This window comes from Gossypium hirsutum, chromosome A02 (genome assembly GCF_007990345.1).
Source record: "Gossypium hirsutum isolate 1008001.06 chromosome A02, Gossypium_hirsutum_v2.1, whole genome shotgun sequence".
In the NCBI taxonomy this organism is placed as follows: domain Eukaryota; kingdom Viridiplantae; phylum Streptophyta; class Magnoliopsida; order Malvales; family Malvaceae; genus Gossypium; species Gossypium hirsutum.
The window spans coordinates 57,383,881-57,400,419 of NC_053425.1; the positions used below are offsets into that span (position 1 = coordinate 57,383,881).

At 34.1% G+C, this 16,539-nt stretch overlaps 1 long non-coding RNA gene across 1 annotated transcript; it reads right to left on the reverse strand.

The window, feature by feature from the left end:
• Positions 1-333: 333 nt before the first annotated feature.
• Positions 334-1,449, reverse strand: LOC121212212 (uncharacterized). The gene is made up of 2 exons (XR_005907393.1): positions 900-1,449; positions 334-537 (listed from the first exon to the last, which is right to left on the reverse strand). It is a non-coding gene; the product is annotated as an uncharacterized lncRNA (long non-coding RNA).
• Between the last annotated feature and the right edge of the window lie 15,090 nt (positions 1,450-16,539).

The following is a 16,539-nucleotide window of genomic DNA, read 5'->3' on the forward strand; positions in this document are numbered from 1 at the left end:
GCATCAGATTTCATTATAGACTAGGCACTCACATAAACGAAAAAAGTTTTAGTGGGGCAGATAACGCTTTATTTACTTATAGACATTAGATCTCGCCGTTCATCAGGCCTTATACTTAACTAAGAAAAGTTTTCCTATCTTCTTTGCTTTGGTTTTGCTCTCCCGAAGAGATATATATATGATATCTTTCTTACTTTATACATTTTGACTTGTCCTTGTACTTTATGTGGACTTAAAAAATGTCAAATCAATCTTTTGGTGGTTGTAATAGGCCCATTTTGCCCGAGCCCAAACCCAAAACCAAAACAGAATAATAAATAATAATAAATAAATAAAGTCCAAATTAACAATCCATTAAACAGTTCCAAATACAGGCCCAAATCTTGAGGCCCAAACCAAATAAAAACCCAAATATAAGGCCCAAATAAACCCCAACCTAAATTGGCCTAAAGTCAAACCCTAGGCCACCAAGCTACCGTTCCCATGTGCCTCAAACACCATCAGCAACGGCTTCCATGCGCACCACAGCCTCCACACCTGCGAGAAGAAAATAACAAAAAAATAGCAAACAACGATTGATAGCAAATAATAACAGATTACAGCAAGGATTTTTTATTTTCCTTTTCCTTTTATTTTTATTTATTTTTCGGCTATAAAGACCAGGGGAAATCGAATGTAAAAGGGGGATCCTTTTGAGAGGATTATACACGCATATTGTACAAAGGAGAAAGTAATCCCAAATCAGTTGAAAAAGGGGATTTTTTTCTGAATACACGATGAGAAGAGAAATATACTGAAAAGAAAAAGGTGATTTACTCTCTCTGCTTTTTTATTTTTCTTTGTTACTTTATCTTAGAAATCTACATAACAAATACAAAGAAAAAAGACAGATCTCTTACCAATCGATCGGCGCCGACCTAGTCGGTGGTTGCTTCTTCGATCCAAGGGTAGACGGATCTTAAGGATTCGACTAAAGCTACGACGGAGATGGTGTGTTTGGCGCCACCTTCGCACGTAGATCAATTGAAGGGAAAGAGGGCGGCTAAGAGGATTGGGAGAAAATTTTTGAAAACTCTTTTTGTTTTAAGGAAATAATCAGCCAAATGAATGCATTAGGGCAAAAAAATAGTTTATATATGTTTAAAATGACACCATTTTGTGCCTGAGGTCTGAACGTCTAAACGACATCGTTTCACGGCCTTTGACCCGCGCCTAGATCTGACCCACAGACTGGATCCGCGTGTTTTCTTGTTGAAGGGGTTATTTGCGAAGTTAGTCCCTCTTCTCCTGCACCGATCTTTAATCAAGCCTCAATCATGTTTTATTTGTTTTTACATTTTCCCTGAGATTTGTGCATTGTTACGATCTAATCTTTATTTGAACGCTGCGTTTTGAGATTCAGTATATTTGCATTCCAAGTCCCTGCTCATTTGTGTGCATTTTATTTTGATCCTCAGTTCTGTTTTAATGATTTGTTTTATTTATAGGTTATCCTTTCGATTTTGTTTTTACCTCAATTAAGTTTAGTTTATGTTCTATATTTTTTAGGATTCATTTATTTTTTTTAACCTATTATTTTAACATACTATTTTAAACTATTTTATTAATTTCATTTTGTTTTAGTTTTTTTTATATTGTTGAATTGTTTTATTATATAATTTATTATTTTAAAATTTTCTCCATGTAATTCTATGCTTAAACTTTTTTATATAATATTTATCTTCATATATTCATATTTATATATATATTACATTGAATTACTTATTTAAATTCCTTTTCGAACATGTTCATATATTTCTTCCATTAAATTTATTTATGTATATAATTTATTTCTTTTAAGAATCCAATTTTGGTATTATATTTTGTTTGTTTCAAATATTTTCCTATATTATTATATTTTGTATATACATTATTTATATTAAGTTTTCATTTCATATATATATATCATCATTTTTAAACCAATATGTTTTATTTTAAATTATTTTGTATATCATTTTTCTTCAAATTTCTTCTTACATTATATTTAGTTTAATAATCATTCGTAAATTATAGGTGTCATTATTTTATTCATATAAATTATTTCAAACCCTAGCATGTGTTGTTCCTTTGTAAATTATCATATATTTAATCGCTTTTAAATTGTTTATATTACATCGATTCCTAGTTTTCATATTGTTTTGCATATTGTGTGTCATTTTTGGTTTTCACATTGTTCCATATATTATTGTTGCATATTATTTATTCGTATTTTTGTATTATTATTATATCAATTGTTATTCATCCATGTTTGAGAATTTGGTTATATTTTTCTTGAATTAATCATATTATATTGTTTGTTTGGTTAAATGGTTAAGTAAGGTTGTGTTATTTTCGTTCACCAAGTATTGTATTTTATGCATGTATATTATCCCATGATTATTATTTTTTTCTTTTGGTTTACAAAATGTTGCTTTATGATTTTCAACTCTTTAAAATAAATTATTCCCTTTTATTTCAAAATAAAATTAAGACATTTTGAGCTAGTTTACAATGGTTTATTTAAAAAATTTCAAATAAGGCAATGTTCAATATTTGGAAATTCAAAGAATCGTGCCCTACTGTGCTGGGTTTCGATTCTTTGTTGGACTAAATAATTGGACATTCTTTTGTAATTTTCAATGCATAAACTTTGGAGGTCAAAAATCAATCGTGTTTTCAAAGGTATGAAGAATCATTTCCAATCGTGTTGGATGTGATGCTATATATCTTTGAAACGAGAGAATTTTGACGACCAGCTTGAACCACTTAAATGTTTTAAAGAAACCATATTTCAATTTTTTTTTCTAAAATCTTAGACAAAAGGATAGCACTTAATTAATCTGGTACCAATTTTTGGGTGTAGTGAGGGTGCTAACCCTTCCTCATACGTAACTAGCTCCCGAGCCCTTTTTTTTTACGTAGACCAAAATTGATTTAAATGGAATAAAATATTTTATTAGGTGATCCAATCACACCTAAGAAAAAAGATTGGTGGCGACTCCACACTTTATTTTAAAAGGTCGATCCCCGTTTTTTCCTTAAAAAATGGTTTCGACAGTGGTATTATCCAAATATTACAAATTCCAAGAAAATTAATCAAGTGTTCCAGTTGGTTCTTGACTATTTTAGTTCTTATTTTGTTACCTCCTAATTATCTTTTCCTTAAATCTTAACCGACTCAAGGCCAACATTACTAGATGCACTTATTGTTGATATAAACTTTCTTATCATAGGGTTCATTTTCTTATTACGGAGTCTACCATGCCAATAGAGGCTTTTAGGGCGAATCCTTTATTATCAGGCTTACTACGTGCTTACCTAATGTTCTCCAATCCCTCAAAGCATCACAGGTGAACTCACAATGGTTTTTTATACTAGCTCAAACACCATTCACTTCTAACTCACCTTATCCAACACATTCTCTAAATAGTATTTAGATACCAAGATTCCGTCGGGCTGGATATTACAAAAGCTATCACACTATATTGCAATAACAGTGCGACAATAGCTAACACCAAGGAAACTGTAAAATGAAAGAGGACTAAGAATATTGATAGAAAGTTTCACATTATAAAAACGGCAGTGACAGAAGAAATAATGGATGTAGTCAAAGTCGCATAAGAGGACAACCTTACAGATCCATTTATTAGGACTCTAGTAGCTAGGAGTTTTGAGAAACATGTAAAGGACATGTGATTATGAAATATGACTCATCTACTTTACTAGGGCAAGTGGAGGATTGCTGGATCTAGTTCCGTAAGTGTAGTATATTCATTTTCTGTATTGGTAATTTTTTGAACAAATTGGTTTAAGAAAATATCCACTGATTACATTAATAGTCTTTGTATGTTGTCCTTAATGTTTTTGCATGTAAATATTGCAAAGGAAAATGGAAACAAATATTAGCTCACCGGTTATCTAACATTTAACTAATACTAAACTGTATTATATGGTTGAATTGTAATACAAAAAGACAACTTGTCTTAGTAGATAATCCTAAACATATCCTTAGTTTAATAAAAAATGAGCAAATCAATTCAAAGAATAATATGCCATCTATCAACTCCAATTAGGGAGATGCTTTGTCTTGAGCATTAGGGTGGATAGCTCCCAGAAGATAAAGACATAGCTGTGACTGACTGAACTGATAGTACATTGAATAAGACCCAAGTAGAATAGATCCTAAATCCATTTATGGATTTATTCGCTTATGACGTTTATAGTGTGACATATCTTAATCTTAAGTGGATGATGTATGTAGTGCCCTATACCAGACCTTAGATGAGGATCCAGGAATGGCGCGTTACAATTTTACATCCTTTCCATTTCTCCAAACACAATTTGAAAAGAAGTTAGACTTCATCAAAGCTAACTTAAGACAACAGAATTTTGAAATACTAAATCATGAAGTAAACCATTACAAATTGAGACCATAAGCTTCATTACAAAAGTTAGGGAAAAAATATAATTTGACGAATACAATTTTAGTTACAAAATATCATTGTTCAAAATCCTAAGCTTAATGCCACCCCCATTATCATGCATAACACAAAATCATTAGAAGTCTTACAACAAAAATATCTTTTGGTGTGGTCCTTGGTGATTCATTTACTTCTTCAATGATCCTAAGAAGGAAAGGTAATGTAGTAAGATCATAGAACTTAGTGAGTTCTAGAGCAGACACTAAGATATACATACGATAAACAAATCAACCTTTTCAACTTAATGAAACACTTAGTTTCCCCATTGATGAATATTATACACAAGAAGAATTTATAGATTTCACCTACTGGCGAATATCGAATTTACAGAGACCATATAATAGACTAAGTTCCTTTGGCGCATACATTACGCCCATGCATTCATGTAGACAACTTTCTTCATGTCGGCCAAAACCCTAGTATGTTTTTAAAGATCAATCATTCATTTCGTTTCCTTTTCCATGCTTGCCAATCTAGTTTGCAATGTACTTGCCTTACCAGAGGCCACATAACCATTATTCATATATCACGATCTGTCAGTTCAATGCACTTTGCATTGAAGGCAACACCATGAATCCTTTTCTTTATTTTGACAATATGGCTCTTTTTTCTGAGTATAATGGGTACTCAACACAAAGTAAGGTTCTTTTTCACTTTCATAGACATGCAAGACTAGACTTTTCACCGAACAAGTGAACTTACCTTGAACTAAACTTTAACAAAAGCACGATACATACACATAGGGTATAAAGGAACTCACTAGAAAATACAACAAGGTTTAAACTGCAGGTCTCTTGCCCTTGTCTCGAGAGCCTTTAGGAGTTTCTTGAGTTATGACATAAGCAGTTAACTTATCAGGTTACGTTCTTCAGAAAAGCTAAGCAAGTTTTTCAAGAATACTATATCAAGATACCTAGAATTTGGAAGTTTCCTCTCCTCTTTCCTTCTAAATTGATCATAGAGCATGAAACCCTAATAACCATGATAATAGCTTAAGTTTCATCGATATTTACTAAGTATCAAACTTCGATGAAATTTGCTGACAAACCCAAACCTTCAAGCTAGCCTTACTTCTAGAGCTTTCCTGGATGTTGCAGAGAGAATAGAGAGAGAAAATAAAGTTTTCTGAAGAAAGCATAAAGCTTAGTCAAGAAGCCAATACTGGTTTTATATTGATCACACGGAAGGAAAACTTAGTGGGCAAGTTTATTCTCCACACTACCCCTCATTCAGCAACCGTGACTAATAACTTTCTCTCTCTTCTTAAATGCATGTCCTCTTAATATCAGACATCTTGTCTCATTCTAACTGTCATTTTCCAGGCCAACTATCTAGTTCAACCAAAATAATAAGGCTAACAATACTAATAAATAAGCACTAACGTGTATTAGCAGGGGTGACGTACACTCTGTAAAGGAGCTTTGCCATCCACTAAGCTTGCCTTAACATGGACTTTGCCCGAGGGTGTACTCATACTTCTTAAGAGCTTAGCTAGTTCTTAATATTTTATTTGCTTAGAATTTATTCTATAAGCTTATCTCCATAAATAGTACTTAAATGCCCTAGACTACACTGGGCGGGATGTTACAATTCTCCTCCACTTAGGAAATTTCATCCCCGAAATTCATACCTAAAAACAATTGTAGGTACTGTTCTCTCATTATGCTTTTCCTTTCCCAAGTGGCTTATTTAGTGTCGTGATTTCTTCATAGTACCTTTACTAAGGGAATTCTTTTATTCCCTATCTTTTTAACTTTCTTAGCCAAAATACGGGTAGACTCTTCCCCATAAGATAATTTGGCTCAACTTCAAGCTCTTCAATTTGTACTACATGTTTAGGTTTGGATCTATACCTACACAACATCAATACATGGAATATGTCGTGGATCTTTGATAAATAAGGAGGCAACACGAACATATATTCTACTGTACCAATCTTGTCCGAAATCTCATATGGTCTTATAAAACTAAGGCTTAGCTTCCCTTTTTGATTGAAGCGTATAATCCTTTTTTAAAGGGAGATCTTCCAGAATACCTTCTCTCCTACTTGAAAGGATATTTCTTTCCTCTTTAAGTTGACATATGACTGTTTTCGATCTTATGCAACCTTTAAGTGATTGCGAATAAAGACAACCTTTTCTTCCGTTTTGTGCACTAAGTCTGATCCTACAATTTTTCTTTCATTTAGCTCTGGCCAACAAGTAGGTGTTCTACACCTTCTACCATATAAGGCTTCAAAGGGAGGCATCTTTAAATTGGTGTGGTAGATATTGTCATAGGTGAATTTAATCAGGGGAACATGCTTGTCCCAGTTTGTCTTGAAATCGATCACACAATAGTGCATCATGTCTTCTACTACTTGAATCACTATTTCAAATTTGCCATATGTCTGGGGATGGAATGCAGTGTTAAATCTCAATCTTTTCCCTAGTAATTTTTGTAATTGTTGCAAAAATCTTGAAGTAAACCTCGGATCTCTATCAGACAAAATGGACAATGGCACCCCACGGAGGTGTACCACTTCAGCGATATATAATTCAGTCAACTTTTTCAAAGAATATTTGGTATTCATAGAAAGGAAATGTGCTGAATTTGTAAGCTGATATACTACCACCCAAGCAGAATTGCTCGTGGAAGGACTAATGGGTAATCCAGAAACAAAGTCTACAGTGATCCTATCTCATTTCCACTCAGGGATTTCCAAAGTGTACAACTTACTCGAAGGAACTTGATGCTCTACCTTTACTATTTGGCATGTCAGACATGTGGAAACATATTCCGAGATTTCCTTCTTCATATTAGGACACTAGTAAGAGTCTCTCAAATCTCTATACATCTTGACACCACCAGGGTGTAGCGAAAAATGCCCTTAGTGAGCTTCCCTCAATAATTCCTTTCTCAAATCATTTTCCATCGGTAGAAATACTTAGTCTCTGAATCTGAGTTTACCATCCTTACCCACATTAAAGTGTAATGTTTTGTCTGACGACATATTTTTCTTGTATCTTTCACATTAGCATCCTTTATTTGTTTCTCCAGAATTTGCAAGAGATGGGTTGGCTTCAACACTAACTTTTCCAATAATGCTCCATTATCATCCATTGTTACTTTAACTCGAAAGGACAATAAGGCCGCCATAGTTTTCCTGCTAAAGGCATCTGCCACCACATTTTTCTTAAAAAATATTCGATGATATTCTATAATATTCCAAACTATGAATACCAACTTTTCCAAAGAATATATTTCCTGGATGATATTCGATGATCAGGTCATAATCTTTTAACAATTCTAGCTGTCTCCTTTGGCGTATATTCAATTTCTTCTGGGTCATTAGGTATTTGAGACTTTTGTGATAAAAAAAGATGTGGCACCTTTCTCTATAGAGATAATGTCTCCAGACCTTTATTGCCAAAACTACAGTTGCCAATTCCAGATCATGCATAGGGTAGTTCCTTTCATGCAATTTTAATTGGCGTGAAAAATATTCTATAATCTTTCCCTTTTGCATAAGAACACATCTTAACTCATTCAAGGTTACATCTATATATACTGTATACTCAATGCCAGGTTCAGGTTGAACCAGTATTGGAATGTCAGTTAGAATTGCCTTTAACCTTTCAAAGCTTTATTGGCACTCATCACTCCAAGTAAATTTCATTTTTCTTCAACAATTTGATAAGCGTTGAGGTTATAACAAAAAATCCCTTCAAAAATCTCCTGTAGTTCCTAACCAATCCTAGGAAACTATGAACCTCCGTAACATTCCTCGGTGGTCCCATTCAAGGATTGCCTTTACCTTGACAGATCCACCTTGATACCTTCCGTTGAAATCACATGACCTAGGAAGTGTACCTCTTTCAACCAGAACTCACACTTATTAAACTTGACATACAACTGATGCTCGCGTAAGGTCCTTAATATAATTCTTAAGTGTTCTTATTGATCTGGCTTGTTCTTAGATTAAACTAATATATCATCTATGAAGACCACTATGAACTGGTTCAAGTACAGCTAAAATACTCTATTCATTAGATCCATGAACACCATGGGCGCGTTAGTTAATCCAAACGACATTACTAAAAACTCATGGTGCCCATAACATGATCTAAATGTCGTCTTAGGTATGTCATCTTTCTTAATTTTTATTTGATAGTATCTAGACCTTAAGTCAATCTTGGAGAACATTGAAACTCCACTTAATTGATCAAATAAGTTTTCGATTCGGAGCAAGGGGTACTTATTCTTAATGGTGACCTTATTCATTTGGCGATAGTCTATGCATAGATGCATAAATCCATCCTTCTTATTGATAAATAAAATTGGTGCACCCCAAGGAAATACACTAAGCCTAAGGAAGCCCTTACTTAATAGATCTTGTAACTTCTCTTTTATCTCTTTAAACTCCATTGGCACCATCCTGTAAGGTGTACATGATATAGGAGCTGGTCCAGGCTCTAACTCTATTGAAAACTCTATCTCCCTATCCTTAGGCATTTTGGATAGTTCCTTAGGGAATACGTCCATAAATTTTTTTACTATGGGCACTTGGCTAACTTTGCTCTTGAGCTCAAGCGAGTCCATGATATACACCAAGTAGGCATCTGTGCCCTGAACAATCAATTTCCTAGCAGACACTACAAAAAAAAATCCTCTCCACTAATTATAACTTTTTCCCCGTTAATAATATTTCCTTTCCCTCCAAACTGGCCAAGCACACAGTTCTAGACCGACAGTGTGACAGCCCAAAGTTGACCCTAGTCGGGAAGTGGTTTCGGGACCGCTAAACCGAGTCACCGAAATGTTTGAATGTGATACTTATTGTGTAGAATATGTAATTATGAATGTGTGAAAATTTCAAGCTTCAATTTGGTTGATTTCATGTGAATTTAGTCAATAGGACTTATGTGAGAAAATTCTAAAATGTGATAGGTCAATGTGTGAGGACCTATTAGTGCATGTGGACAAAGGGGGGGACTTGCATGTCAAATTCCCCCCCTAAAGAGTAGTGGCCGGCCATGACAAGGAAGGATGGGTAAAACATGTCATGAAACATGTTTTGTTAGTGGAAGAATAAAATAAGGAGTATGGGTAATAAAGAAATGGAAAACAAAAGAAAAAAAAATGTGTGTGTAGTGTTTGTCCCCCATTGCCGTGAGCTAAAGAAGAGAAAGGGGGGGGGATTTTGTTCATCCTTTTCTCATCTTCATGCTTGCCAAAAACTAGAAAGAAAAACAAAGAAAAATTTTCTCATCCTTTGGTTCATCCTTGGCCAAAAATTTAAGGAGGAAAGAAGAAGAAAGGTGAAGAGATTCGGCCATGCATGTAGCTAGGCTAAGGTATGTTTGATGATGTTCCATGAGAGGCATGCATGTTTTAGTTGTTAGCTTGAGTTCTACCTAACCCATGGTCTAAATCTTGCTATGTGATGGAAATGGCACTTGACCATGGATGAATCATTCTTGGTTGATGTTTGATGATGTGGTGATGAGGCATGAGGATGAGTTAAGATTCGGCCTAGGTGGAGGTTGTGTTAATGCCATTGCATGCAAAATATGAAGCTTGTTAATGATGCATGTGATGATGGCTTGATGATTCTTGAACCTCCTTTTTAGCATTTTGTGTGAGCACATATGTGCATTGGTTGCTAAATGGAGAAGAATCGGCTAGCAAGATGTGTGCTAAGACCGAATGTAACTTTGCATGTTAATGAGCAATGCATGTGTTAAATTGATGAAAAGGGGGAGGATGCTTTACTAGTGTGTATATGTGTGTATTAAGTGTTGAAATCGACCCCAAAATGGACATGCATATTCGGCCAAGGGGAAAGAAATTAGCTAATATGTTGTGTTGATGCATGATTTTTGCATGTATGAGACTTTAATGTCTAATGTATAAATATGGGCTAAGTGCCTTGTGTTCATCTTTTGATGCCTAAATGATGAAATCAATTTATTTGTTTGATTAAGCTCAAGAGCAAAGGGGAAATAAAACCGATAAAGGGAAGGAAAAAGTGGTTGAATAGCTAGCGGAATCGTTCGACAACACCCGAGGTAAGTTCTTGAGTAAGAGAGCCTAAATTTCGATGTGATTAAATCATGCTCTATGTGTGGCTATTGAGCCGAATGTGCAAGGACAATATGCGCCTTGTGTTTGAGTTTCGTAAACGAAAATGAAATATGAATGTACCATGAATTATTGTTAGATGTGTATGATTAATTGAATGCTGTCCGGGCTAAGTCCCGAAGGCTTTGTGCTAAGCGAATATATCCGGACTAAGATCCGAAGGCCTTTGTGCGAGATACTAAATCCGGGTTAAGTCCCGAGGGCATTCGTGCGAGTTATTAAAGCCGGGTTAAGTCCCGAAGGCATTCGTGCGAGTTGTTAAATCCGGGTTACGTCCCGAAGGCATGGTGTGAGTTACTAAAACCGGGCTATGTCCCGAAGGCATGTGAACGAGGAGCTATATCCGGTTAAATCCCGAAGGTACGCGAATTGGTAACGAATGAGCTTGCTGTAAAATTCCAGCGAATATTCGAAAAACATCCCAATATGGGGATATGTTACGTATGTGTTGAATTAAATCGAGCCCTTACAAATAAATGTTCGCTCAGTTGATAAACGAGCTATCGGCCTTCGGCTAAGTTAGTCTATTGTGTATGTGTATAAGGGTTGTTAATGTTGTGAAGCAAGTTTAAAATCGATAAATTGCGTATTATGAAATATTCCGTTTAGCTAAATGTGTGATATTCTGTGTGCATGCTGGAATTCCTTGCTCAAACTTACTAAGCATAAATTGCTTACTCGTTACATTGCTCCTCTGTTTTATAGATTTTTGGTTCTCCAGCTATCGGACTCGGGATCTTGAAGTCGAAGTCGCCCACACTATCAAAGGCTCTTTTGGGTACTATTTTGGTTGAATTTTGTTATGGCATGTATAGGACTACCCGTTGTTGTCTTTCGAGTACTTTATGAAATGTATAAGTGTACAGCCATGCGAAAATGGCTTGTAGAAGTGGAGTATGGCATCAGACCATTCGTATTTATGAATGTATAGATGGTTTCATGATGTAACTATGTTGGAATGGAAGTGTTGAGCAAATGATCAGCCACTAGAATGGCTAAGTATGATCATATGTGGGCTTATGTATGACAAGGCCCTAGTTGGTCCATGAAACCCCAAATTAGGTAAGGTTCACTTTGAAAACAGAAGCTGATAGCAGCAGTGGTGTGGATTGGAAAAATCACAAGAATTCGTAGGAGTGGAATTAAATAGTGAATAAATTATGTAATCGAACCTTGATGAATCTACTTTCATATGGAAGTAACGAAACAATTATAGGAACAGTACAGAAAGAGATATTCGGGTTCTTGTGGAACAGGGCCAGAACAGTTTCTGGATTCACTGTTCCGCCTTTGGAAATTCACTATAAATTGACCAGAGATAATTAGGGGTCATACCATATATGTATGGATTCCTCTCTGAGTCTAGTTTCCATAGAAACAAACGGCATCAGTATTGAAGCTCTGTGCAGAGAGATATCCCAGTCGTAATGGGAAAAGGTCAGTGTAGTCGACCCCTGTAACATGGGAGACTTTGACTAATAAACTGTACTAATTGGCCCGACCAAAAATTCTAGAAAAAAATCCATAGGTGGGGACATGAGTCTAGTTTCAGGGAAAAATCACAAAACTGATTTTTGAGTTGTGAAACTCAAGATATGATTTTTGAAGCGACTAGTACTCAGACTGGGCAGTGTCTGGAAAAATTTTTCAAAGTTTGTTAACATCTCGTGTCCGACTCCGGTGTCGGTCTCGGGTTCGGGGTGTTACAGACAGTCTACCATAGCATTATGCCTAGTCAACCAATCTAATCCTAATATGTCATCAAACTTGTGAAAACTCAAGAGAAGTAAGTCTATTGAAAACACGTGCTCGCTCATAGCTAGAGGGCAATTCCTTATCAACTTATTTACCATAGTGCTCTGCCCCAAATGGTTCATTACTTATACGCTAGTCTTAGAACATTCTACCTCGAGATTTAGACCCTTTATGATCTTAGGACATATATAAGAATAAGTAGATCTAGGGTCAATCAAAGCATAAATACCATTACTGAGGAAAGAAAAATTACCGGTGATGACCTTAGGTAGGTCTACGTCTTCCTTGGCTTTCATTACTTAGGCCCGTGCTGAGGCGGCAGAATTAGTTCTACCAAAATATTTCCTTTGTGACCCTTGCACTAAACTAGACTTAGCCCCTATTTCCAATATGTTCTTAGGTTTGTAATTCCAAGGGGTTTTAACTGACTGCTCTATAGTATACTCGGACTTGGTGGGGCAATCTTTTATTATGTGGTCCCTATACCTACAACTATAACAGGCTCTTATCCTCTTTCTACATTCTCCGCATGACTCCTTACACAAAACTCACATCCTTCTTTCTCTATTTGAAAATTGCCAGAATTGTCCATAGATTCGATCGGCTAATGTTCATGGAACCAACTAAAATTTTTGACTAACATGTGCACTTATCAATTAATAGTATAACTATGGTAAGCAAAGATATCATTCCTATGAAGACTAAAAGTACAACTAATTACTGTCTTTCTATTATTTAACTGAACAATTCAAGTGATCAATTAAAAACTAAAATTAATTAAATTAATTAACTGAAAAAACAACAAATAGAAAAATAAGAAAATGATCGATTAATAACCAAGAAGTGAAGCAATACCGAAGAAAGAATTCACTTAGACTTTATCTGTCACTATCAATCTAAATTATGCAATTTCTTTACTTAGCAACTTGGTTCGTAGAAATCCCTAAATTATGCTAATAACTCTTTCAAGAATAAGAGCAAATGACCCTAGGTTGATTAATTGAAATTTTTTTCTAATTAAAATCTATATTATTGCATTAACTTGTGCTATAGATTCCTTATTAGATTTTACTCCAGTCCAATAGATTTACGTCATCCTATTTCTAGGATTGCAGGCAAATCCACTCAATTATACAAGATTTACTCTTAAATAGGGTTTATTCAACCTCTCATTTAAGCACATCAAACATGGATCAATAATCTAGAAATGTCAAACCAAGAACCAATCACACATAATTGAAAACAAGAAACTAAGTCTCTATTACGTAAAATAAGAATCTGATGAAAAAAATCCATCATAGGGTTCATCTCCCTAGTTATTTAGAAAATAAGTTCATGCTTGAAAATAAAAACATCCAAAAGACAGTATAACCGAAAGAAATAAAGAAACTTATGATAATCTCTTAAGAAATCGACTGGGAATATTCAATCTTGACAGAAATCTACTTCAAATTAGGCTTTAATGGTGTTTTTTGAATTGTTTTCTTGAATATTCTATGACGACTGACTCCTATCTTCTTAATTTTTTCATATACACGTCTTAGAATGCCCAAAAAACCTAAAAATCACTTTTTTTTTATAATTCAGAGTGTAAATCTGAGCAATCAACACGGTCTACCATATGGTCGTGTGATAGCCCGTGTGGGTCACACGACTGTATGGAATGGGTCAGCCTGTGTGGCTCCTATAGCTTGCTCTGATGTAACAACCCATTTTTCAATGGTAAAGGAATAGTAGTTTTGGGACCACAAATTTTTGTCGTGTCGACTCATAAATATTTTATAGAATATTTGTAGAGTCATTAAGGTCATATTAAAATTTGGTTAAGAAATTTTAACGTTTAGGTAGCTAATTAAGGAAAAAGGACTAAATTGTAAAAGGTGAAAAACTTAGTAATTATTGCGTTTAGGTTATAAAGTAGATTACTTACTTAACGAGGAAGGACCTATATAGTAATTACCCCTAGTTAATGTGGTTGGATGGCAATTAGAATGAAAATGATAGAATATTATATGTTTAATGGCATAATTGTAAATAAATCAAAATTAAACAAAACAAATTGAAAGAAATTAGACATTTCCTATTCATTTTTCTTCAACCATTTGAAATCACCATTGAAGAGATCTCCAAGCTTTGGTTTCATCTTCCTTGTGCATGTGAGCTCAATCCTCACCTATTTCTTGTAATTTTTATGTTTTTGAGATTATTGCAACTAGGTCCAACTAGCCTGTACCTTCATTTTTTAATCTGTTAAAAATTTTAGAAGTTATATTGATGAATCTTGAATTTTTTTTATGATAACTATGTGTTTGAAGCTTTGATTGTGGTATTTGGTTGTTTTGTGAAGTGATTTTTGATAGATTTTGATTTAAGGATTAAATTGTCAAAATGTGAAAATTTCAAGGTTTAAATGGTGAATAAGAGGTGTGAACAGCCCGATTTAGACCCTAATCGGAATGGTGGTTTTGGGACCATGAATCCGAGTCAGATAATTTTTAAAAAAAGTTTATTTTCTATGTTTATTATGTGTGAATTTATATGTGTGAAATTTTCGTGCTTTAATTTTGTCATTTGAGTGCCCAATTAAATAAAAGGACTTAACCGCGTAAAGTGAAAATTTGATGATTATTTTTAATAGGGCCAAATTGATGATGTCTTTTTTATATGAGCTATTTATGTTGCAAATTTCCCATGATAATTTACAATGGACGGCAGTGACCATGACTTAAAATGGTTTTATATTTCATTTAAAAGATTAATTATGTAAAAATTATAATATGTTATTATATATCATAAAACATAATAAAAAAATAAAGCCATTTTGGGTGTTCATATTGTTCTTGCCAAACATAAAAGAAAAGAAAATAAACTTAGGGCATTTGACACTATTCAAGCTTGATTCAAGGTTAGTTTGGTTTTGGTTTTTGATAATTTTTACGTTTTTGAGATTGTTACTTCGAATACTATCCGACCTGTGCTAGAATTTCTAATTTTGATGGATGTTTTGAGTTATGCCATTGATGAATATTTGTGTTTGGTGATGTTTGATGATAAAATATTAAAGATATTTTTTAGATTAACATGTTTTGTATTGGAGTTTTGATGATTTTGAGTAATTAGGGCTAAATTGTAAAAATAATAAATTAAGGGAGTATATTGTGAAATAAACAAAATTTAAGGACTTTTATGGGTGTGGGGAGTATTTGGCCTAAGTATAGCATGAGCAAATTATGCTTGTTTTGTGTTTTATACAATTAGGACTAATTTGTAAAGGTATGAAATATCAGGGGTAAAATGGTAATTTTCCCATTTATGTGTTGTTGGATTAAATTGAACAAAATTGTGTTTGAATGAGATTAATTTGAAATTGTATAGATCAAGAACAAAAGAAATCAGACTTGGATTGGGGAAAAGCAAAAATAGTTGAATAGTCGATTTACATCGTTCGTCGATATCCGAGGTAAGTCTTTAAGCAATTAAACATTATTAATTTTGAATGTAACTCAGTTTAATATGTTGATTTAGAATAAATAAGTTTATAGTAGAGTAGCTGAATGTGAATAAGCATAGAAATAACGTATTTGAGTTTAATTCGACTGAGTTATAACATTTGAAAGTTAGTATCAACTATATGGAATATCTGGAATTTTTGATATATGAATTATTTATGAGACAACTTTATAATAGTGATATTCGAGCTTTGAGCCTAGCAAGCCTTGTGCTGGTGAATTAAATCGGGCTTTATGCCTAGCAGGCTTATTGCTGGTGTATAAAATCAGACTTTGAGTCTAGCAGGCCTTGTGCCGGTGTGTGATACAGGCTTAGGCCTAGCAGGCTTTATGCCGGTGAATTATTATAAGTTTATGCCTAAAAGACTTTATGATGATGTGTTAATTGAATACGTTAAATGAGCTAAATGATCAGGTATGAGTTAGCTTGTTGTTTACTTGAGATAAGGTAAATAAGTAACTTGATATTTGTTACTAATTATGTGTGATACAAATGAAGATTTCATGTGAATTTAGTATGTGTATTCGGCTTAGTAAATAAATAGTATGAATATTGTAGAATTTATTCTTGGATATGTGCATATATGTGATCATGTATATTCGGCCATATAAGTGGTGTATGTACATGATGTTATATTATAGTTTTTGAGCTT